At 47.7% G+C, this 26,118-nt stretch overlaps 1 protein-coding gene across 12 annotated transcripts in view; it reads right to left on the minus strand.

Annotated features, from left to right (window-relative positions):
- Positions 1 to 26,118, minus strand: part of LOC142575189 (solute carrier family 35 member G1-like) — a 175,263-nt gene that overhangs the window by 79,939 nt on the left and 69,206 nt on the right. For 3 of the 12 annotated variants that reach the window (XM_075684300.1, XM_075684298.1, XM_075684299.1), the window contains 2 exons: positions 22,377 to 22,465; positions 22,187 to 22,247 (listed from right to left, as the gene is read on the minus strand). The exons of 3 other annotated variants lie outside the window; for them this stretch is intronic. The gene's annotated coding sequence lies outside the window, so the exon portion shown is untranslated. Of the gene's footprint in view, positions 1 to 14,148; positions 14,508 to 22,186; positions 22,248 to 22,376; positions 22,466 to 22,741; positions 22,842 to 26,118 lie in introns of those variants that run through there. 6 more of the 12 variants (XM_075684305.1, XM_075684304.1, XM_075684301.1 and 3 more) reach the window with 5 other exon arrangements.

The raw sequence follows: 26,118 nt of genomic DNA on the forward strand, positions 1-26,118 counted from the left end.
AGAAAGCGAACAAGGTATGACTATGAAACAAAGTGTGTCCACTATCTGTAAATATTGTATAAAGCCTTTCGTTCCTTCTTTGTCTGCGGAACGAGTACGTCTTTCGTCAAACCCCGAAGTCACAACAGCGGTGGCAGCGGTGGGATTCGAAGCCAGATAACGCCCGCTACACCGCTCAACAACAGCCACGAGGACCCCCGGCGTCAGCTACTTTGGAGGGGGTGAGTGCGCGACGTTTGCCTTTCGCTTCGCCAGACCTTTGTCGCACACGTAAATGCTCAGCAGCATTGCTCAAGTATTCTGAAAGGGTTGTAGTGGTTTCGTCTTAGTTCGCTTCAGGCCTTGGATAGATTTCCGGCTTCGGAAGCAACGTTAATTAGAGGCAAAACCAGAGACGAGCCGTCAGATCGCGATTGAGGAGCTCAGGATACAGGACCTTCTTGATGTTTGTCAGGAGATGGGCATCTCGGTTGCCACGGCAAGGCGAAAGAAAGCCATTCTTGACGTTCTGAGACAGATGCCAGGTGGCGCCGAGGAGTACAGACGTGTTCGCATCGGCTCCGTCAATAATCTTGCCTAGTAGCGGTCAAAATCATGTGACCACCACGGAATTCGCAGGATTTGTGTAGGAAGAGACCAGGAACACGCTGGTACCCCCTTTTTTGACAAGTGGGCCCGGCTTCTTCCAAGAAGATAAGACCATCGCCCGAGCATGCCGGCCCGCCACGCTAAGCCTAACGGCGTAGCGGAGCGCGGACCCCCGGCAGTCAGCTCCCGGCCCAAGCATAGCGCCGCCACAGCCCAACTTCCAACGGACAACGACCCGGAACTAGCCAAGGACACCATGAACACGGATGACCAAGCCATCGAAAACCAAGCGGGATCTGCGGCCGACGCTGAAGAGGACTTCCTCTCACCTGACGAGGTGATGCAGGGGGAATCAACCAGCGACGCCGACGAGAACGAGGAGAAAGACTCAGCAAGGGAAGACGACGAAGCCAAGAACGGTCAGTGGCAACTTGCACTATCTTTGCGAGAACGAAAAGGTTTAAGAAAACAATTGCGAGCAGCCTCTGATGACAACGGAGCTCGAGGCGGCGGTGAAGGCAACAGCAGCTGCATTGCCAGGGCACCTGCGGGAGAGCGAGCTAAACGCGGCGTAGCGTCTATAAAAGCCCGACATCGAACGTGCGCGGCGACGCTGCCCAGAAATGACAAAAATTATCATGCGTTATCAAGCCAGGGCTAGTTGTAAAAGAACTTAAAATCTACGAAGTTGCGCGAGCGATAGAAAGTGCAAGCGGCGACCCGGAGACCTGCAGGACCGATAAATTTCTGCTTCGCCTCCGCAACGGGCCAAACACAATCATTGTAAGTACCCCATACAACCAAGTGGCGGAGAAGATCGTGAAGATCAAAACGCTGGAGCTCAATGGCAATAAACACCCGATGAACACCCACATAACCACCCCTGAAGGGTACCTTAAAGGAGTGGTACACGGACTGAAACGCGAAACCCCAGAAGATGAACATTTAAGTCATCTCCGAGTGCGCACTCAAGGAGTGACACTCGTCCAAGCCCGGATGCTCGGCAAGTCTGAAACCGCAATGATAACGTTCGATGGACCGATAGTGCCACGCTTCGTCTACTATTACGGTGGCGAAATGGCATGTGTGCCTTATCAGCCCACGAGATTTTACTGCAAACTATGCAAAAGCAAGGGACATAAAACGGACGTTTGTCCAACGCCCACGGCAAAGGTGTGCAACAATTGTTGGCTACGGGACCCGCCTGAGGACTACACTTGTGATCCAGAGTGCGCCCTGTGCGGGGGGGCTCATCCCACGGCGGCATCGGAGTGCACCAAGAAACTGAAACGGGTCCCCCAAAGGGGCAGGCCACCACTGTCGCAACGTCTACGCCGACCACAAGCCAACGGAATCCTCAAGAGACGCTGGTTCAGCACGGACCGTGAGGACTCCGCATCACCAGACTGGATCGGGACCGTTCCAGGTCCCGATCCAGTTCCCGATCCAGGTCCAGCTCCCGAGACCGCTCCAACTCCAGGGACAGTGGCCAAGAGGGGGGCCAAACAACAAAACAACAGCAGAAGAGCAAAAAAGACGCTGAACAAGGAAGGCAAAAACAAGGTGAGCTGGGCAGCAACCGCCTCCCAACCCCCACACCAAACAACACAACTCACACGCCTAGAACGCGAACTAGAGCTAATGCGAGTGCGAATAGGACACCTAGAAAGAGAAAATAAGCAATTGAAAAAGCAACAAATGCGGCAACCACAACAAGAACCTAAACCAGTCCAGACAGGACAGAAAGGTCAAAAACTACCGAATTTAGAAGGCGACACCGTAATTACCTTGTGAATATTGAAAGAAACCATAAAAGAAGTTATACCCCCAATCATAGAGCAGGTGAGGATTCAGGTAGATCGAAAACTAGAAGCTGTGGACAAGAAAATCCAGGCACGACAAATAAAATTTACGAAAGCATTGAGAAAACATGGCACAGGCAGCAGCATAAGAGAAAAAGCAGAGAAAGTATACAACAGGCCAGGCCTGTCGGTCATGACACAGGCGACACACAATGCCTAAACATCAGGAGCACGCTTCCGAAGAGTGCGAAATATGGCAGTGGAACTGCCGCAGGTTCCGGCGTAAAATGGGACAACTGTCGCAGCTGGTGATGGCACAAAAAAAGATCACCAGCTATCACTGCATTGCAAGAAGCCGGAACAAACTCAAAATTACAGGGATACGAAACCTTCAATACCGAAGGTGAAAACTGGACGGTAGCAACATTGGTGGACAAGAAAGTCACAGCAATATGTCACAAATCCATAGAAGTAACGGACATTCCGCATATAATAACAGAAATCACATATAAAGGCACCAGAGGAAAGAGTGCCTTCATAATTAATGTCTACAGCCCGCCGAGTCAGAAAAGAGCAACGTTCGACAAACTATTTCAAGAGACAGCAAAAATGGCGAAGGGGAGACCTCTACTGATAGTTGGGGATTTTAATGCCAGGCACTCAAGCTGGGAGTATCCAACCCAGAACAATAAAGGCAAAGATATCATGGGACAAATAGAAGCACTCGGAATGACACTTCTAACAGACCCTGCAATGCCAACAAGAACAAAGAATAGTATCTCCGCAGACACAAGTCCGGACCTAACAATAACCAAAAATTGTCCAAATGCGGAGTGGTGCAACACCCTCGAAAATCTAGGAAGTGACCATTGCATTATAAGCACCACAATCCGCACAGCTCAAATCCGCAAACAAATACGTACAGCTAAAATAACAGACTGGCGGGCGTACAGAGAATCGCTTAAAGAACATACCACGGACATAAATGATTTAGATAATTGGTGCGAACGCATACGAAATATAAAGCAGAAAGATACCAAAACCATCACCAGCACGGACAAAACACCTGAATTGGACCCTCACCTATTGCATCTGTGGGATGCAAGACGAAGCCTGACCAACAGATGGAAGCAACAGAAATGCAACCGCAAACTCAAAATGAATATCAAAGAAATAACCAAGAAGGCCGAGGAATACGCTAATCAACTTACAACAGCCAACTGGGAACGCTTCTGCGGATCACTTAATGGAACCCTAGGGAGGGGCAAAAACGTGGAACATCCTCAGAGGAATGATTGACCCGCTCAAAACCAGATGCGAAGGACAAAAGAAATTGGAGAGATTGCTACACTCGTACCCAGGCACAAACACAAAAGAAGAACTCCTTCAGGCAGTCCCTAGAAAATGTTCGGTAACAAAGCCCCGATACCCACATACCAAGCTGATTACACCGGACACCCAAACCCAGAAATGGATGAACTCTTCACGGTGGCAGAAGCTAGAGCCGCAATCGCCAGTACAAAACGGAACACAGCGGCAGGGGCGGACCAAATATCAAATGCCATGATTAGAAACATGAATGATGAAGCCATAACAGCCCTTACGAACTTTATAAATGACCATTGGGTCAAAGGAACGACACCACAGCAATGGAAACACGCTGTGATAATCATGATTCCAAAACCAGGGAAGAAATTTGCTTTAGACAACCTTAGGCCCATCTCTCTTACATCATGTCTAGGAAAGGTGTTCGAAAGATTAGTAAACACTAGACTCCAACGTCATCTTGAAGAAAACAACTTAATGCCTGACACCATGTTTGGCTTCAGACCACATCTGTCAACACAGGACATACTCCTGTTTTTAAAAGAGGAAGTATTAACGAATGTCCCCAAGGCAGGAGAACACATTGTCATGGGTGTCGACATAATAGGGGCCTTCGACAACGTAAGTCACAAAGGGATACTGGATGGACTTGCAGAGACCAGCTGCGGTCAAAGAACGTATCAGTACATCCGAAGCTTCCTCAACCAGAGAACAGCGGTTATCAAAGTAGGAAACGATGAATCTGAAGTCATCCATCCTCCTAACAAAGGAACGCCACGGGGTGCGGTGATTTCGCCTACACTCTTCAACATAGCCATGATTGGACTAGCTAAAAAACTCCAAGAAATCCCCGACGGCCGTCATTCCCTATACGCGGATGAAATAACGATATGGATAACCAAGTGCAACTTGGGAGAGAAGGAGGAAAAGCTCCAACGGGCAGCCAATATAATAGAAAACTATACGCAAGAAAGAGGGCTGCAGTGCTCTGCGGAGAAGTCAGAACTCATTCGCCTCACCAAAACCAAAAAGCAAAGAACTGACCCGAGGCTCAAACTCGAGATCAGGCTGGAAGGGAAAATTATTCCTGAGAGGTCAATAGTAAGAGTGTTGGGGATGTGGCTGCAATTTAATGTCAGATGTTTACACACTTTAAATACGATCAGAAAAACAACGCAACAAATTAACCGGATGATCGCCCGTGTGGCTCATAATCGGACAGGAATGAGAGAACAAGATATCCTCAGACTGGTGAAAAGCCTGGTCATTAGCAGACTAATGTACTCCCTACCTTACCATACCATGAACAGGGAGGAAGAAAAGGCTGATAAAATAATAAGGATGGCATATAAGACAGCCCTGAGGTTGCCATGCAACAATTCAAATGAGAAGCTTCTAGCCCTCGGCCTCCACAATACATTCCATGAGCTGGCTGAAGCCCAACTCATAGCGCAGAGGAGTCGATTACCGCAAACGACAGTCGGCAGAGCTCTTCTTCAAAGAATCGGCCTTGGAGAATGCATACAAATATACCAAAACGCAAAAGGTCTACCCTGCCAGATAAGAGCTTTGTATGGGGTATCACCAATACCACAAAACATGGACCTGACATTACACACAGGAAGGAGAAAAGCTAGAGCAGGATACATAGACAAAACAACAAAACACTTGGACACTGCACGATTCACGGATGCTTCACCATATCGGGCCAACGCAAAGAACATGATGGCAGTTGTCGTAAACCGTAAAGGGAAAATCACGGCCTGTACTTCGGTGTCCCGAGCAACCATTTTAGAAGCCGAAGAGATAGCCATCGCCTTAGCTATAAGAGAAGGCATAGAGCGCAATGCTCCACTAACAATAGTCGCAGATTCTCAGGACGCGTGTAGGAACTATCAGTGGGGACAAATCGGCGCGAGGGCACGCCGGATACTTACCGAAATCAACAGAGACCTTGACATCAGGTATACCCAAACGATAACATGGGCCCCGGGACACGAGGGTGTTACTGGGAACCTCCATGCAGATGAGGCGGCTCGAGGTTTCACTAATTGCCGAGCTGCCCATGGCAACATGGTGGAGGACACGACACCCATCGATCCAAGGTATAAAGCGATCTTGCAACACTACAGGGAATTCAGAAGGCTCTACCCAGCCCCGCATATATAGGAACCTTTCAGCCGTGGACTCAGCGACGTTAGCAGGCTCCAAACGGACACATACATAAACCTACATAAATTGCACATATACTACCCAAAAGCATACAAGGACATATGCCCGTGGTGTGGGAGCACACCATCGCTCTACCACATCACATGGGAGTGCACAGCTCACACAGAAGAAGAAGAAGATAATAACACGAGAGCGAGGTGGGAGGCATTGCTATCCAGCTCCGCCCTCGGGGATCAGCTCAGGCTCGTCCGGAGGGTAGAAAGGATGGCGAGAACCAGCGGTGCCTTGGAATAGGGGCCCGACCACACGGCGTTACCCCGTTTTAGCGGCAACGAATTTATTTCTACCAATAAAGTTTTGTTCTTCTTCTTCTTCTTGACGTTCTGAGGGCACGAGAGGTAACTGAGGAGGAAGTCGAAGAGGTTTGGGGAGAAATTCTTGAGGACAAGCGACAAAAAATTGTCGAGGAGGCAGAGGAGCAGAAAAGGCGCGACGAGGCAGAGGAGAGAAAAAGGCGCGAAGAACGATATCATGCTCTTAAATTGAAAGAACTGGAAATAGAGCAAATTCGAATCAGCTCGGCGCGTTCAAGTCCCCTTTCCGGTGGAGACGATACGCCTAAACTGAGAATACAGAACCTAATGTTACCGTACAGGATAGGCGGTGATATCGCACTTTTTCTCATGAATTTCGAACGCACGTGTGAAAAGATAGGGCTGGATAAAAGCCTTTGGTCTCAAAAATTCTTTCAGTTGGCCCCGGAGAGGCCGCGGAAGTACTCGCACGCTTGTCTAAAGACGACTACGAGACATATGGAAAGGTAAAAGCCGCGCTTCTTCGCAAATACCGCCTCTCTGCGGAGGCATTTCGACAGCGGTTTAGACAGGCAAAAAAGGGCAGCGAGTCGCACACTGAGTTCGCGTACGAGTTAAAGTCCAACTTAAAAGAGTGGCTCAAAAGTGCAGAAGTGTATGGCAACCACGACAAGGTGCTTGAATGCATAGCACTGGAGCAGTTTTACCGAGTACTTCCAGAAGAAGTTAGACTTTGGCTACAGGACAGGCTCCCAGAGGTAGACCTAGAGAAGACAGCGCAGCTCGCGGAGGAATATTACACGCGCCGAAACTTCAAAGGAAAACCTATTCCGGAAGATAGGCTACAAAAAAAAAAGACTATTCTGGAAAGCGGTTTTCCCCTCGCAACTCAGTTTCGCCAAATAAGAAATCATCCACGAGAGACGAGTTCACCTAGGGAGTATCGACTAAGGCTGAGGTGGCGGGGGAAGGGCTAGCAGAGACAGTCCAGTCAGCTGGGGCCGCTAAAGCTAAGGCAGACCTAGAGCGCGCGTTCGAGGCCCGGAGGCCAATTATATGCTTTTGTTGCGGAAAGGAAGGCCATATTTCCTCAAGTTGCAAGGAGCAAATAGCGTTCGCCAGCATTAGCCAGTCGGACGAAAATGTGAGGCTGCTCGACTCACATATGCAGGATGTTGTGGTAAACGGAAAAATGTGCAGGGCACTTCGTGATTCCGCCGCCACCATGGATGTTACTCATCCGTCCTGTGTTTCTCCCAGAGACTATACAGGGGAATGCGTCTGGATCAGACAAGTCGCAGAAAAGAAAAGCGCATGCTTGCCACTTGCCAGGGTAACCCTCGAGGGCGCGTTTGGAAGGTTGCAAACGGAGGCAGCCGTGAGTCCAAGTTTACCCGCACACTTTTCATGTCTTTTTTCAAACAAATCGGAGCAGCTTTTAGAAAGCGAGAGCCAGTCGTTCTCTGCCAGTGTCGCTTGCACGGCATTAACGCGATCGCGGTCCCGCGCCCTCTCAAAGAAACGTGAAAGCACATCCTCAAACGAGGAAACTGACAATGTAACGTCCTCACAGCGGCAGTCTAGGCCGGGAGATACGGTTGATGAAAAGCAGATGACTCAGACTTGTGATGGATCAATTACCGGACCAGTGACAGTGGGTCAGGGGCCTTTCGAGACTCGGGAAAATGGGACGCCTAGGGCTGAAGTGGAAGCTTCACTGCCTAGTCCCGTCCCCTTTTGCTGGGAGCAGCTTAGTAGGGTTGAACGAAAGGCGCTTATCGCAGCACAGAAAAGTGACCCTTCGCTAACTGTGCTGCAGGCTAATGTAAATGAAGGAGTGGCCCGAAAGAACATCTCGTTCTACATTAGGTCAGGTCTCAAGTACCGGAATTATCAGGATTTCAAGGGTCGGACATACAACCAACTACTCGTGCCAGAAAAGTACCTACCACAGCTTTTAGAGTTGGCGCATGGGAATGTTTGGGCAGGCCACTTCGTTATCAAGAAGACAAGGGCTAGGCTAGCGCAAGATTTCTATTGGCCAGGATGCTGGAAAGAGGTTGAAACACTTGTTCGGTCATGCGACGCATGTCAGCAAGTTGGTAAACTAAATGACAAGTTACAGAATTTTACTCGGAGCGAGATAGGGCAAAATGTAAATTTTCTTTGATCGCCTCAGCTGTCTCTTGCCTGCCCGAATGACTGTAAAGATATTGCTTTGCAATCTGTTCTTTAGTTGTTTATTCTATTTGAATGTGTCTTTGAGCGCACTGTTTGTGGAGGTCTGTATCCCCGGCTCTTTATTGGGTGCGTGTTTCGTGTTTAGTACAACAACCGTAATGGTGCTGTTGAGAGCACAGAGGGGGGTTAGAGCGTTTGTTTTCATGGAGTTTGGTTTGGAGTTGTGGAGAGCATTGGGAGCGTGCTCACTTTCACTGAAGTGATTGGCGTTGATTCGCGGTCACTCCGTGAGCTTTGTCACATCCAAGCAAAGGAAAGACCAGCGGATGAAAGGGTAGCAAAGCAATTTCCTTGGTCCCATCAAGGACGTCACCCAATCAGCATATCGCCTACGTCGAGCCGCGTCGAACAGCTTGACTTCTGGGTGCATGATCTGGTGGCTGGGGTGCCTTTGTGCCATACTACGAGCACCACGTGGCGACCACGAGACCACCACGAGGCGACGGGAGCTGCCACACTACATGCGCCACGTGGCTACCACGTGAGAACGAAAAGCTCATTTCTCCGCGACGAATCAAGAATTCGACACGGGAGGCAATGAGCGCCCAGCCATTTCCGCGGCGCCCTGCCATCTCCGCGACGAATCAAGAATTCGACGCGGGCGAGTTCATCACCCTGCCCCTGGTTCCTGTTGACGAGGAGTCGCCGAAGAAATTTAAGAGAGAACCGGCCCATTGTGAGCACAGAGAGTCGCTTGCTGCCGCCCAGTCAGTCTGATGCGCTCCTACTGCTACCTCTACGCTATCACTCACTATCTGTAAATATTCTATAGAGCTTTTCGTTTCTTCTTCGTCTGCGGAACGAGTCCGTCTATCGTCCTCCACCCCGAAGTCACAACAATGTATAGCACTTGCGCTTTCCCTGAACCACAACAGGCGTCGCACCGTCGAACGGTGCGTATCTACATATATAAGCCAATCACAGTCATGTCTAGCCACCGACCTATAGGCACAGCCGTCGCACCTGGATTGACGATGATAGTACACCGAAGTATAATAATTGCAGCTAAATCAAAGGTTAACCAAATGAAACCAAGACTTCACCAAGCTAAACCAAGCTTTCGCTTTGCATATCCAAGGTTAGCTGAGCTAAGCCGCAGCCAGTTTTTATACTTTGCTTTCACTCTTTCTCAGCTCTCTCTCCACCAAGATCGGCCAAGCTGCGGACGCAAAGATAAACCCAGCGTGGTTCTAACAGCTACACTGTAAAAAAAAAAAAGACACGGCTTTCATATCAAACGAAAGCTGCACGCCATTATATGTCCTTCAATAAATGTAATTACATTCAAACTTGGAATTCTAGTCTCGACTGGAGACCTTGTAAATGAAAAGAAGCGAGTAGTGACCAAATAATGTGCGATCGCGACAATGATAGGAGGAAATCGAATTAACCAAACCCGACACGCAGAGAGCTCTGTTCATTGCAAAAGAGTATTGTAAGGGTGACAGTAGAGGTCGATGCCCATTAGAAAAAGGGCCGAGTGTAAAGTTAGCTCAACATAGGTAAATTCGTGATAAACAAAGGGAAACGCGCATAACACAAAATTTGAATTGAAATAAATCGGGGTAGTAAGTCTACAGGTTCCATGAAAACCGGTTGCCTATAAATGACTGCAAGTTATATTGGGCGAAAAACTATATCTTGTCCGCACGCAAGCTTGCACAGTAATCACTGTTCATGCGACGTAGCATTCCTCCTACAGCGATACACTACAGGGAGAGACAGTACGCAACCGTTCTTTCTTCCTGAAACCACCATCAACTGCAGTCACGCTATAGAATACGGCGTTAACGGGATTCTCGAATATACAGAATAGAAATTGAATGATAAATGCCAGTCGATTCACATTCAAAATATCGAACATAGTAACAGTTTTATTTATTCCAGTTTTCCTCCAGCAACAACGTTGTTTTTTTGTTGTTGTTACGTGCATGGCAGTAAAAAGTCAGATTACCCGCCGTGGTTGCTCAGTGGCTATGGTGTTGGGCTGCCGAGCACGAGGTCGCGGGATCGAATCCCGGCCACGGCGGCCGCATTTCGATGGGGGCGAAATGCGAAAACACCCGTGTACTTAGATTTAGGTGCACGTTAAAAAAACCCCAGGTGGTCGAAATTTCCGGAGTCCTCCACTACGGCGTGCCTCGTAATCAGAAAGTGATTTTGGCACGTAAAACCACATAATTTAATTTTTAAACAGTCAGATTACTGTTTGGGACAGCTACACCCACACATATAATTTAGAACGACTGGAAGTGGAGCAGTTTGGTAGGGATTCAGGTTAGTGAAACACAGGCGCGCAAAACAGGGACCAAAGAAGGACAACATCGAGTATTTGAACTGAATTAGGCCGGACAGTTGCGGAAAAAGCATGAACACGTTCATGTTCCAGTTACTGTTGTGCCTCAAAGCAGAAAACAGCAGCTCGCTAAAGTTCGACGATACTGCAGTTTTACTGTAAGACTCAAGCAACATATCTAGAAATTCGCGCGATTCCTAGAAACCATTCCAAGTGGACATGCCTTGCAAGCTCACCGACTACGATTCGTAAATTGCGATATATGCCTTGAAGTAATGAGTTCAAAAGTTCATAAGTTATTTTAAACGCGTAAGCATTTGTGGGCTTACGAAAACGATAAAATTCGATCATCCGTTTGTCATGTAAGACGATCGCTTCCAAGCCCCCGCGTCCCTCTTAAACGCGAAGCGGCGAGAACACAGCGCGCGAAGATATATACCAGCAGCCGGCACTCTCTGGGAATCGCAGATCGCTTTCAAAATATGGTCCACGCGGCCGTGCCATATGCAGCTGCCACCTGAGTACGGTTGATCACGGTTCATAATGGTTCGACGCGGGTGGAGAAGGCGCTAAAGAGCTAAAGAGTTTTATAAAATTGATGATGACACCGGGCTGCGCGTGAAGATAAGCAAGTCGCATAACGCCTACGTATACTTAGACAACTCCCAGAGGAGTTTCTGAGTGAATGTTTTGCTTGTTAATTAGGCGATTATGCGTTTCGATTTATCGTGCCAGTAATATCCGCCACTTCGCGTAAACCAGACCAGGGACTAAAATTATGCTATCTGCCACAGGCAATGTCTAAAAAGTCTGCATGAAAAAGAAGAAAACGCAGAAACTCCTCTGGCAGTTGTTTACGTATGCGCAAAGGCCAGGCTACACGTGCTCTTGCTGACGTGCGCAAGCTCGCGTCAGCGCGCCCACGCATGCGCAGATGGTGTGGTGTCGAAACGCGGCGCGATGTCGGTGAGCCGCTCCTCTCTGTTATCGCGCGCTCAGGCTGCCTCGCGTCGCCCAGCTTGTCTACGCAGTTACGGCGCGCTACATTACGCGCAGTTACGGCTATTGTAGCGCGCAGTTACGGCGCGCTACAAGCAGGTTTATATCATACAAGAAAGTACTTATTTCCTTTTTGTGCTTGAAAATATAACGATCACGTTTATAGATATCGAAACATTTTGAAACATTGCCAATAACAAAGTACAAAGCGGTGTGTGCCAAGGCGTCTATGAGTGAACACCATAGAGTTTCTCACTATAGTACCTAGAGGGAAATCTGGCGCTGCTGCGCTGTGGTATGCATGGGAATGCCGGTATGTTGTGACTTCGGATTGGCATCGTTCTCGAAGAGCCAGGCAAGCACCGTTCCGTCTCTCAGAATGACTCATTTTCTACTAAAACTGTTCGTAAAAAGCAGATTTAGCTTTATTATTACACAAAAACATGTTTTGTTTAACTATGAGAACTTGTTATTGCATGTACAATTATATGATACGTAAAAAGTATCAGCGCGCCGCTAAGTTGGAGGACAGACGACAAGATTCGCGCTCGCTTTGAACAATGCCTCCTTTACTAGATTTCTGCCGCGTGAGCCGAGAAGCTGGTTCCTACCCCTCTCCTCTTTACTCTTCCCCACCCGGGTTAACCCGGTCGGCTGCGAGCGCTACCTGCGGTGGCCGCTGCAAACCTAAATCACGTAGATTTTAGCGGCGTCTGTTGCGATCCTGGAGTGAGGACCCACGGTCTCTCGTCAAGCCATTGGTCGAGCGAGCGCCAGCCTAGTATTCGTTACTTCCTCCGCAACTGGAAGTGGGTCGGCTGCGAGCGCCGTCTCTCCGCGACTACCCTGAACTACGAGAACCTCCGCTCCAATGGGAATACTAGCGACGCGGTCGGCATCTAGTAAAGGAGGCATTGCTTTGAAACAGTTTGTCGTCTGTTCTTACTTTTCTTCCCTTCGTCATGCATTGTAGGTGAGTAAAGATGTAATTTACGTGAATGGAAACATTTTATGAAAATTTTACTTTCAGAACGCGTTATTTGTGTAGCCATATCCACGTTTTAGACGAAGCCTCTTACAACACCAGCCAACAAAGCCTCGCAGACACATATACCGTCATTCCCATGACGGCACGGTGCCCCTTAAGAAACTTGCATAGGCGGTGGCGCCAGATTTCCCTCTAGGTGTTGTAGTGAGAAACTCTATGGTGAATCCACGAGTGAGCCCAGTGAACGCGCGCTGTCGCGCGTGTTTGTGGATGCGAACCGCCATTCCGCGCGAGGCGAGGCAGGCGCAGGGCGCGTAGGCGCGACCTTGCGCGCGTCCGCAAGCGTACGTGTGATCCGGGCTTAAGCATTGTGCCACTTGCTCATTTCCACGCAGTGCGGTGTCATTATCGATGTTGTGAAACCTGATCCAACCAGTATAAACGACAGGGCTGCGGCGCAAGGTGAATTGATGAGGAAAGCAAACTACTGCATATGTTGGCGCCAGGTGCGCTGATGACGTTCCGATCATTATAAGCTGGTATCGCTCTCTAACGCTTTGTCCATCCGCGTCGAAGATATTATATGAACCTTGATCAACCGTACTCGGGCGGCGGTTGCGTATGGCACGGCTGCGCGGAACATAAGCGATCTGCGATGCGTACCGGGAGTACCGACTGCTAATAGCTTCGGCCGCTGCGTTCTCGCCGCTTCGCGTTGAAGAGGGACGCCCATATCTCGAAAGCGATCTGCGAAAGGGGCGCGGTACGCGGCGTGTGCCTTCGTGAGCGCTGTGTTCTCGCCGCTTCGTTCGCATGGAGGCGACATGCAGTAAGAAAGTGAAGTCGCTCCATATATACTGCGGGATCCATCATAAAAGCGATCGTGTTATGGGACGGACGGACAGTTTTGCTCGTTGGGTGATCATAGAAATGCTTACGCATTTAAAAGGAAACGCCCCGTATGTCTGCAAATAAAATAATGGTAGGAGACTTCGTGACTGTGTGCTGGCGACAGGTACTGGTTTTCACCTAGCGTTAAAGAAGAATCTATAAAGAAATGTTAATTTAGCTGCATCGTTTCCACACAGCATAAAGAAATTGTACTTTCATCTCGAGAATCAAAGAGAGACAGAGCGTCGCAGTGTAAAATTCATGAATAGAAAAAAGAAGGCATTCACAGCACGCACGCTACGCACATGCCTTAAAACAGAGGCATCGGTTCAGTACAATGGCAAGATATATGCACGTTAGTGCGTGTTCACTAGAAAACTACGCAGCGCCTTGCTTAGCTGGTTAAGCTTGTCGCATAAGCTCTACAGGCGGCTGCTGCGCACAATAACACAATGCGACGCTACAGCTAACATGGCATAGAAGGAAATAAGCCCACATTCAGCATGCAGTAGTTGTGTAGAAAGCATTCACCGTTCACGGTAGCCGGCGAAGGACTTACAGTGATGAAAGATCCAGCAGCTTGGCGAGTGAGATAGCCCGACACGAATTAAATACTCAAAGTTCTAATTGCAGACAACGCTGAAGACTTCACTGATACGAGTGTCATTGATCCCTTAACCTCCACGGAGAGCCATCTCAGTGCGATCTGCAAACTGCTTGTTTTCAGCGTACCGCTGAAAACATCGGCAGACAGATGTCTTATTCCCGCATGTTGAAACGGAAGCAGAATCAATCTGCGTGTCACCAGAGAGCGGCTTGACACATTTCAAGCACGTGCAATGTGTCCCACTAGGCGTATCAATCATTTATAATTGTACACGATAAGCTAATGACCTGCGACACACGCTAGCGCTCCGCACTTGAGCACACCATCAGCAGCGTCTTTACGACATCCCGTCATTAAGCTGCCATTAGGAAGCAAGCCTCCGATCGGACCTTCCGCACTCAACAGCTGGTAGAATACGAAAGGCCTTTTCGAGGGAGGATCGAAGCGAGGCACGACATTTCCGTGCCCTGTAAATGTGAAAGCTTCCTTCTAGAGAATTCTATATATCCAAGCAATTTACCCGATAACTCATCCACGTTAGCATAAAATAAAACCTCTACTTGAAGTCCATGAAAGACAATGCCTAAGTCCTGGGCGAGTTAGCGGTAAGCAGTTATCATCACAACAAGCACCATAATAGTCGTCACAATCGTTACCATCATTAATATTATCATAATACTCACCATCAGCGTGGCTCTCAGAAAAAAAGTAAGAATAAATTACACGGTTCATCAGTCATCATCATCAGTTTTGGCACATATTTAGACTGCATTATCTTCGGCATCGGCCCACGAAAGAAGCTATACAGAGATTAAAGACAGACATGGAAAAGTGGCGGCACAGCTCGCCAAAGAAGACATATCCTTCAAAGTAAATATCTCACAGTCTCCGTGTACAGGACCCGCAGCCCCGAATCAATGACTCCGCTAAGTAGCGCCGATGCCACGCACCCGTTCGTACGAACTATGCCAGCCCCACTCATACGACAGACCGAATGTTTACAAAAACCAATGCTCGACATCATTACCCGATTCAGTTCCATTGTGCACTACTCTGCAGCTGTTACCGCTTCGTGCATCTGCAAGCGGGAAAATTTATCAGCTAATTGTCGGTTCGGGTTATCGGTGACGTCGCCGAATTCTCCTGCGTCTTAGATGCACGAATTATGAACTACTACTACAATATACAGCAGAGTTTTCGACGGCTCCGGCTCAAGACTTAGACTTGAACGGGTGCATACTTTGTGTGTGTGCGCTCCATGTACGCGGGAGGCCGAAGGCGCGCATCGAGGAACCTAGTGCGGCGTCGTAGCTCTCCGAGGCAATGGAATGGACTAACACGCGCTTCTAAACGCTCCCTTTGATGGCGTCCGTAAACCAACAACTGAGGGAGGCAGCACAGGTTGGCAAGGGTTGGGCTCCTTTTGAAATGAGAGAAGTGCAGAGCGAAATCTGTTTCGAGGAAAGACGTCTCCCGAAAGTGCTGGGTTTCTAAGCTGGCGGGCGCGTTAACTGGTCTGCGGCGGAGATAAACAAGACGACGATCGAAGTCTTGGCGGGAAAAGACAGGGGGGAAATGAGACGGGGTCGTCACAGGTAACATTTCAGAATAAAATAAAGAGAGGTAAAATGGCTTACTGATTGCATTAGGTAGGTACTAACAACGTTCTTATATCGCGCGGTCTACTTGTGGCCACCTCGATTCAAAGGTTATGCCATGCTAGCGACCCTCATAATGAACATAGCACATTTTGCTCACTTAGCCGTACTCTCTAAGCTTAATTTCAATCGAGAAAAAAGCAACTTTGTATTTTCTGGTACGAGCTTTAATGTGACCACCTGACCTATTGATATTTGCGAACTATAAAAGTAAGATTATCAGGCATTTTCAAAACTACAATATTGCGCTTCATTTGCATCAATTTGACTAATGAGAATAAATTTTATATCGTTAAGGCGAAATTATTAGATGGCTCAGCTGTCGGAACATTGACTGTCCGGCGTTATGCCAGCAAAATCTAATGGCACTTAAATTGGGGGTCAAACCCTCGACCTTCGGTGGGAGTCAAACCCACGATCGTTCTTGTTTACGGAAAAGTGAATTAAGGCACATTTCATTAAGATAAGAATTAATTAAGGTACTCGAACCCACGACCTTTGGTGGGAGTCAACCCTACGAACTTTGGTGTTAATTACGGCAAAACGAATTAAGGAACATTTAATTAGGATAGAGTTAAATAAGGCACTTCAACCCACGACCTTTGGTGGGCGAAGGTAATTAAGGTACGGTTAATTAAGGTAGCATTAATTAAGACACTGGAGCCCACGACCTTTGGTAGGAGTGGAATCCAGGACCTTGGACCTTTAAATTTAGCCGGATTTCCCCCCGCATGAGCCATATAATGCGTTCGCATTAAAACAAGTCAAGAGAAAACAAGTAATAGGAAGTAACAATGCATGTAATGCAAGTCATTTAATTATTACCTCGTGAGTGCGCAAGGGTTTCGCCTTCATCCTCTTTAGCGTACGCTAAAGTGACTGTCAACTTTCTTTTGCGTTTCCGAGTTCGAGGGTGGCGTTACAGAAGTAGCCAGATTCCGAGTTGAGAAGCGCTTCGCGCAGTGAGCTGACTTTCCCTTCCAATGTGTTGTGAGTTGTCTCTTCTGCATTTATGAGAGATGACCTTATGTTCAAATTTGATTTTGCTGTATTTTGTGTGGTGAACTGTTTCAGTGCATTTACGTCACCTGACTGCCTGACTTTCTCGCTGTTAATTTTATTTTGTTAAATGCCGGCTTGTTATGTGGTATTTAGCACATACTGGTTCTACGAGAAAAGGAGTGGCAGGTGCCGCCTAAGGGCGCCTGCATCTTCTGAAAATAATGCATTTAAAAAATAGAAGTTTGATTACAAGCCCGTTTCACTATATTTGACCAATTAGTTCGCAAAACGACTATTACGCACCTGTCGCTTCACGCTTTTAAGGCAAACAAGAAACCTGTAAGCTCCGTTCTCTCTTCTCCGCTTACCTCATTCTATCTCTCGCCTACATTCACTTCGCCATGCGCCCTATACTTTCCAAGTAACACTATTTTTTTTAAAATCGTCATCTCATTAGAGTCGAAGCGTTATTAAACGCAACGTGTGTTGGTAACGACAGAGCGCGTTTCTTCTGGCGCATTGAAATTTGTACGCAATACATTATTCCAGTTAGCATGCAGGAAGCAAAATAACAAAAGTCCTGATGGCGCCCGCGATGCTGTTTTATTTGGTCGGCGCTGGGTGCACGTCTGACTAAAAAGCCATTTCTATCCGATACGTTCCCGAGTGCAAAAAAAAAAAAAATATGTAGAAGCTACGACGTCTCATTCGGCTCGCTCTCTGCTGGGATAACATCGTGGCATCAAATCAACGGCAGAATCTCATCCTGAGGAAGACGCTTAGGGATTCCACGTTTATGCGGACGTATACGCCCCCGAATGGGCGATTGACGAAGAAAATGGCGGCACGAAAAAACTCGCTCCTGAGCGGAACCAGTGAGGGTGAAAGCCGTGCACGTTCGTCGGGGTTGGCGTGAGCAAACACGACCACGATGTTCACTACACTTCGGAAAAGAACGTCACCCGGCGTTCACTATTTTTCTCTGCAGTTATTCCTATAGCCTGTTCTCGCATCGCTACATAGTTTCTGCGAGGGACTGCATGCGCGAGTTGCTTCTTTGCTGGCAGGACGTGCGCAGCTCACGTGCAGCTAAAATGACCGTTTCCCGAGGCGTGGATCGTGCCATGTTTAGCGCAGCTATCAGTCTGTCAATCACTGTGTCGTACACGGCACAGCGACTGGCCACTTCAGCGACGTCAATTCGCGTTGGTCCGTGGGTGTGGACGCAAGAGCAGCTTCTGACGCGGCAGCTATCAGACGGTGACGGCGCGTGCGACTCGCCGCAACTGCCGCGCCGCACTTCCAGTGGAAGCAGCGAGTCTCCGTGCGACCTTTGAAGCGTCGCCTTGTCGCAACGTTTTCAATCTTGTAAAATGTCACGAGCCCGGAACGGAACGCTCGGCGTGCGCTGCTCTTTTGCCGGTTTTCCGCAAGGACGTTGGCACAGTGCATGATCCGCGGCTGCCGTGGAGCGAAGTTTGCAGGTGGCAGCCATCTCTTAACGGAAGCTGACAAAACATATACGGCCGAGATAGGGCGCACCCTTAAAGCACGCTTGCCCGCCGTAATTGCCCGTCACGGCTTAGTCGCTGCGCGGGCAGCCCCGACAGAAGCTGAGTGGGGCCGAGATTGAGCGATTAAGTGCGCTCTCTCTAAACAAAAGTAAAAAGAAAAAAATTAGGGCCCATATTGAAAAACATCTCTTACGTTGGAGTTGTTTGACAGAGAAAATTCCAGACAATTCCTTATGCGACATTAGAGAAGGCAGCCGGTGAACTACAAAGAACCGATAGGGCCAAGATTAAAAAAGGAAAACCCCAAGAGCTATAGAGAAATCGTGCCGACTCAGACCAGTCGTGTGTACTTACAGCCAGTATCTTTTTTTTTTCATCACGAAGTATTAACTAATTGCATTTAAATAGTGGACTTTCTAATTATTGCTTGAATTGCAAACATGTCAATTACAAAGTTGTAGGGCACCTTAAATAACCTCCGAATCAAGCATTTATTTCGTGCTGAAGTGTGCCTGGTTGTTTTTTCCAAGAAAAAAACAAAAGCCCGCGAAATACACGAAATGTGAAATAGATGCGCGCTCTCGCGCCGCTACTCAAGCGCCTCCAAGCAACCTTTGATTTATTGCCGCATCGTATAAGGCTTCGTCATGTAAGATGGCTCGAGAGGTTTCGCGACCTAATTAGCGTGGTGCGACAAGCGTCAGCACCTGCAGACGCAAGAACGTTGTGCTCGATCATGAGGCACTCGGAATAGCTTTAACCTTCGCGTATCACAGAACAAAGCTACGAAAGAAATTCAACCAATGTTAGAAAAAAGGCAGCTCTCGGTAAAACGAAAAAGAGCTACTTAGGAAAACAAAAATTAAATTATGGGGTTTAACGTGCCAAAACCACTTTCTGATTATGAGGCACGCCGTAGTGGAGCACTACGGAAATTTCGACCACCTGGGGTTCTTAACGTGCACCTAAATCTAAGAGCTACTTAGGAGTTCATTTCAATAAAGAATAAACCAAAAGCACGCCAGGCGTCTCAGCCGTCCACAATGAAACATCCAAAGGTACAACTGCTTTAGCCATTTACCCTTTCTGTCTCTTGAATTCCGGAAAAGAGGCAAAACAAAGCGGTTTTTTACCTATTTCTATCTTTGTCGCAAGCTTTCTTTATTTAGGGATAGGATGAAATCATGAAGGTGCGTTAAACAGTCACGTTTTACACCAGTTTTGAGCGGTTATCTTCTATTACCACTTATAGCACGTGCTCAAACAGGTCACCGTCTGCAGCAACGCAGTGCTTGCTTCTTTCCAACACTTGTGCTGTTGCAGCTTTCAGCAACGACGTTGGAATCTCGCGGCAGACTCTGCTTCTTTTTGCCTTTAGGGCGGCGGGTGTGGTAGTTTCGCTGCTATACACGCGATCTTTCACGTAGCCCCGCAAGAAGTCCAACGGTGTCATGTCTGGCGACCTTGCAGGCCAGGGTACAGGTCCGTGCCAGCCAATCCACTGTCCAGGAAAAAGCTTGTCGAGCTACGCTTCAGACTGACTACTACTATGCGCAAGAGCACCATCGTTTTGAAACCAGGCGTTCCGAATGTGCGCAAGCGGAACGTTGCAACAGAAGTCGTTCACGGGCCCTCGCGGATGTCGTTGACTAGCGTTGCGTCGTTCGCGTGTTGTCAAAAAAGATGGGTCCGATATTGCTGCCACCAAAAATACCGCACCACACTTTAAAGGACCACTGGTAGTGGTGTCGTGTTTGTGTCAGACAGTGGAGATTCTTGTCACTCCAGTAGTGCGCGTTGTGAAGATTAACTTGTTCGTTTCTGGAGAAATTAGCTTCATCCGTCGAAAGCACGCGAGTGTGAAAGTCCGGTTCTTCCTCATATTTCATGAAAATCTAATTGGCAAAGTCAAGTCTGTTTTCAAAATCTCGGTCTTCAAGTTTTTGATGAAGGCGCGCATGGTACGGGTGCACATGACCTTCTCTTAAAATCCTCCACACTAATGACCTCGAGGTTCCGGCCTCCGCACTGGCGTCGCGCACACTACCGTGAATGCTAGCAGGAAAGAATGGCAAAACATCCGTTTCCGCTTCTTCAGCTACCATCGCAGTCCTCTGTCGCTTCCTTCTGAAGCTACCCGTCTCGCAAAGGGCTTCGTACGTTCCAAGCACTGTTGACGGACTAGGGCGTCCTCCACAATGCCACACCCGGAATATCTTGGCTGTCTTCCTCTTGTCGTCGTGCGCTACCCACAGAGCCAGGATTATTTTAGCCTTCTGATCATTCGTGAAGAGCATGACTGTCCTCTTGAACAGCAGGTCACTGGCGTGGTACCGTTGAGCTCTCCCGTTAATAGACAGTTTTAGTTTAGCGTTTGCAACCGAACGTAAAAGCATTACGTACTTAAAGAAATAGCGTCGTCCTCACTGTGCATGCTCCCAACGTTATTGGGTTTCTGCGGCTTACGTTCGCTATGATAACGTACGTTATTTGGCGAGTTTAACGTTCGCAACGTTTACGGACGCTAAGAAATAGCGTTGTCGAACATGGCGGCACCAATGGGTCCCGCTTAAGCATGAATTCTCGTGATGGCTGCGCTCTCACTCGCGTTGATAGCCAGCAACTATCCTAATGAGCTTTTGTTTTCTCTAAACTAACCTGAAAGGTTAGTTATCAGCGCATAGCGCGTCCATTTTCTGAGATCGTTCAGCGATTCTGGCGGCCGTAAGCTTAACGCGACGCGTCCACATACAATGCATTTGGCACATAGCAACAGCAGTATGGTTGCTAATGGATCGTCTTGGCTTGTATACGTTTGGCACGAGGCGACAGACGGCGCCCTGTTTTATAACGTGTTCTTTACGTTTGCGTTTCCGTACGGAAAACTAAAAGACTTGAAACTCGCACCGTAACGTCCCGCAAAGGTGCTTACGTTCAACGTACGTAAGCCGACAAACGCTATTCTAAATTTTTCTATCATTCACGCACTGACAGGTTAAGCAAAACTTATTTACGTAATCGACAACAGCACATGCTGGCCGTACAGATCCGTCAAAACGCATTAGATGGACACAGCCTGCGCAAGCTTTTTTTCTCTTTTTCTTTTTTTTTTACTGCATGCTAAAGGGAACAAAAGGAACATACGTTCCGGGCGCACCTATATACAGAACAAGATGAGTGTGCAAAATTACATTCCTAAGTGCGCCGTCACGGTTTCCCGTCTTCGAAATTTCCCCTACGGCTCCGCTACGCTTATCAATGCGTCAGCGCCGTATTCTCATGATGCCGCGACCATCACATATCGTGAAGCCCTGTATCGAGCTGCCGCCGCTAGTGAAGACGTGTATCCGTGGCTACTCGCTTGGGAGCGCTTGCGTAGCGGCATGAGCGCGTATCTATTTCGTATTTTGGATGTCTGGCGCACTTCTGTATTTTCTCAGAAAAACCAACGAGGCAACGCTCAGCGCGAAACAAACGCTTGATTCGGAGGTTATTTGAGGTGCCCTACAACTTTGTACTTGGTATGTTTGCAATTCAAGCAATAATTAAAAAGCTCACTAAGTAAAAGCAATTAATTACTTAATACTTCCTGATGAAAAAAAATACTGGCGGTAAGTACACACGACTAAGGCTACTATGCAGTCGGTACGATTTCTCTAGAGCTCCTGCTTTTCTTTTTTTAATCTTGGTCCAAGTTAAATGGGACGCCCGGTATACACACGAACAAAAAAAGCTTTGTGCACTCGTCCATCGGTCTATAAACGAATTCCAATTCCATTCCGTCTCACGCTTTGTCAGTGGTCCGAGCAGCGCTCCGCCTTCTTGGTCACCAGGATATCCCGTTGTGAACTGTGGATGATACGACACGAATAAAATCGTGAGACCTTACATCACACCAAACCGGATCTCTTACTCCGCGCAACAAACGGTTCAACCACAGTGCGTGCCGTTCCCGTTGAGAGCAAATGGCAAACGCACCTGCACAGCCGCTGCAGACGAGCCCACGAAAGCCTCGGAGACAACCAATAAAAAAGAAGGGGACCGGCGTAGCAGAAGGATGCAGGCTGCTGCATGGAAACAGGCAGGCAATTTTGTATTAAAAGTCTCGCGCTAAAATTGCAGCACTGGCTTTCTAATTGTGTAGAATCCGTGACAATCAGGGAAAATCTGAGAGCCGCACCTGTTTCTTTTTCTTTTGTTCTTTTTGAAACCTTGCGCAAAAGTCGAATCAAGCAAGAACAATACATTATCCTTTTGCGATGAACAGACGTGCCGCTTTGACGGCAAACTGCTCTGTTAAGCAAGGAAATAGTGTTATGCATCAAGGACAGACGTCGACTCACCGCGCCATAGGCTATGGCATCACAAGGTACCGCAAAGAGGTCGCCACGTCTCCTCGCCTTTTTTGTACGAGTACCACTGTTGCTGCTTGCCGGGAAGTTGCTCTTCGTCTATCCATGTAGGCTCTCGAGGAATGCGGCACATTTTGCATATGTGCGTCATCGCAGCTGCCGACATTGCTTAACGCTTCTTCTTTCTTTTTTTTTATGTCGCCAGCAGCTTCTACAGCAGTGGTTTTTTATGATCCAACTCCGACTCTTCAGTTTACTTCCTTTCTTTATGTTTCTATTAGTCTAGTTTCGCGCACCACACCTGCATATTACTACCGTATATAGCTTTCACTGCGGTAGCGCGAATTCAGGAACTCTTAGGCAGCCTACATGCAAGCGCTTGCATCTAGGCTCCCTATAGGAACTCCAGACCGGAAGCGCCCCTCTGTGCCGGACGAGTGCGGGGAGCGCGGCGAAAAGCGCGACGCTGCTGGCATGGCGGCGACGGGGAACGTTTAGAAGTCGCGTGCATATATTTCTTCCAAAGAGAACGTTTCGAACTTGGCAGCTACTGTGGCTTATGCAAACATTCCGAAGTCTGTCCATCAATGTTGACCTATATAGATGACCTCAAGGAGACCATAAAGAGGGAACTTCAACCTCAGAAGCTCCTGCCCGAACACACGGGAACGGGTAAATCGTCTTTCTCGGCTTCAGCTGCACTGAATTTGATGACATCTGCTGCATATAAAAGAAGAGGTTGGTCTACCGGCTGTAAGCGACAGAGTCCGTTTCTTGGCAATAACATGTTTGGCAGGAATTGTTTGAATTAAACTGAAGCATGAACTTTACAACTCTGCAACTTGACACTACAAGACAATATTGTAATTATACCCGCCGTGGTTGCTCAGTGGCTATGGTGTTGGGCTGCTGAGCACGAGGTCGCGGGATCGAATCCCGGCCACGGCGGCCGCATTTCGATGGGGGCGAAATGCGAAAACACCCGTGTGCTTAGATTTAGGTGCACGTTAAAGAACCCCAGGTGGTCAAAATTTCCGGAGTCCTCCACTACGGCGTGCCTCATAATCAGAAAGTGGTTTTGGCACGTAAAACCACAAATATTATTATTATTATATTGTAATTATGTACACTGCACCCATTCATACATCTAAGACGGACAAAACTTATGTTGTGTAGGTGACTCTGAATTATATCACCGATGTGTGTAAGAATTCACAAAAATTGCAGGAAATCCGTACACACACACACACACGCACACACACACACGCACACTATATATATATATATATATATATATATATATATATATATATATATATATATATATAATTTTGGTGTGGTTTGTGTGTGCGCGTGTGTAAATACATATGCCTTAACGTTCCTATTTATTTTTTTAATGTTATACCTTCGGGTCTGGCGCGAAACCTTGCTTCTTTATATATATATATATATATATATATATATATATATATATATATATATATATATATATATATATATATATATATATATATATATATATAGGATGAAACAGAGAGAGCGGACACAGAAGTACGGTGGTGTATAAAAGAGCGGTGCCGCTGCATCTATCACAAATGCCGCAGTCTCCGAGTATCGCGTAGATTTTCGAAGCGCGATTCAGTCTGGCAACCTGTATCACTAAGATTCTCCGATTTTAGGATTGAATTTCTCAGTGCGCTCCTCAGACAATAGTAAACGTAACGGTGTGCTTTCCAGGTCCAATTGCAGGCCGTTTGCAGTGACTGCATTGCGAAAATCATACAACAAACTGACACTAGCAATCGCAAAACCTTTTTCCACGGAAGCCTTTGAATATATTCAGCACAATTAACTTGCTTCTCTTTTAGTTGCAACTTTCTATTCGCCCTGCTGAGCGATAACATGACTGACGTAAGCACAAACTGTACGGCCCCCTCGTCCTAGGGGGCGGATGAACGTGATTTTGTCGAACTTAACTGTGTTAAGTGATGCGCGGAAATGGAAATAATTACGGGGACCGCGTGCACCCAGTGCCGATACGGGCCCACAGGTTCGTCAAAGTGGAAGAAGAAAAAGGAAACTGGGTAAGATTTCACCAACTCCTCCTTGACCGGCATATCGAAAGGATGCATTGAGCTTGCATGGTCCGACTTCTGCATTCTTGGTCTCACTTTGCTTCGCGATGCTTATGGAGTATTAGTTAAAACGCTTTTTCTGTACCACGAGCACTCAAACAGACGCTGCACTCAGCAGGAATGCGTGTTAGAGAAAAACCGTATTGCCCGCGAATAAATTATTGAAAAAAAAATTATTTATAGCTATTGTCCTGCAAGCACGCACATGTTCGCGGGCCAGTATTCAGCTCATGTGACCTGATTACTCTTCGCATAATATTAGTTATAAATACTTCTCTTTTTTTTTTTTTTTGCTCCAGCAGACGGCGCTGGCTTTTTTTTTAATTTAAGGCCACGTTTTTTAGTGGGCGTTGGTCTAGTCATATAAATCTTCTTCAAAAGATCTCAATCGAGAAGGTGCTCAAATACTGTAGGCTTCCCCTAGCAGATCTACATGGGTAATTTACTAGCAAATTCTCCGAATTCGAAGACATAGAACTATATAGTACACCCTCATTGGTATCGTTCCGCCGTATACGTTCAATAGAAAAGAAACGGACGCCTGTAACAATACTGACCAGAAAAAATAGCGGCGTTCGTATGGCTTACAGTGGTGAACAGGTTGGAGATGACGTAGTATTATCGCAGCGAAGAATGAACCTCCTTGCAGCCTTTTGTCTCCAAGCGGCTGCAGAAACTCGGCTAGAGCGGCTAGCGGTAGTAGGATAAAAAAAAAAGGAAACATTATAAATGCTTTACTTGCGGCTACGAGAGGAATCCTGAAAAGAGTTGACGTTACCCCGCTCACAAAGATGCCACCGAGCAAAAAAAAAAAAGCAAAAGTCGCAGTTTCGCCCGGAACGCGGAGCGTCGATTGCGATAGCAAATTAGTGGACAGCTATACGACGTAAGATTAGTAGTTATATCGGCCGTATCAACTTGTAAACATGGACATACAAACTAAACTAACAAGCACTATGTCACACGCGCACAAGCAAACGTGAACCCATCTCACTCGACGACAGCGGAAGCTCCCTATCAAAACGCTGGTGTGAGGAAGCGCGGGAGCAGCAGTGAGCGAATTGACCGTCGTGCTGCCTCTCGCATCAACGCGAACTTAGCCGCGGGAACAGCGCGCGGCGGGCTCTGTCGCCGTAGCAGATGGCTTTCAAGATACCTGGGCGTGGATGCCCTGGCCACCCATAGTACAATGCGCACCCCCCCCCCTGCTCTACCCTGCCCTCGGAGCCCTGT

The sequence above is a fragment of the Dermacentor variabilis genome, chromosome 3 (genome assembly GCF_050947875.1).
Source record: "Dermacentor variabilis isolate Ectoservices chromosome 3, ASM5094787v1, whole genome shotgun sequence".
Lineage (NCBI taxonomy): Eukaryota > Metazoa > Arthropoda > Arachnida > Ixodida > Ixodidae > Dermacentor > Dermacentor variabilis.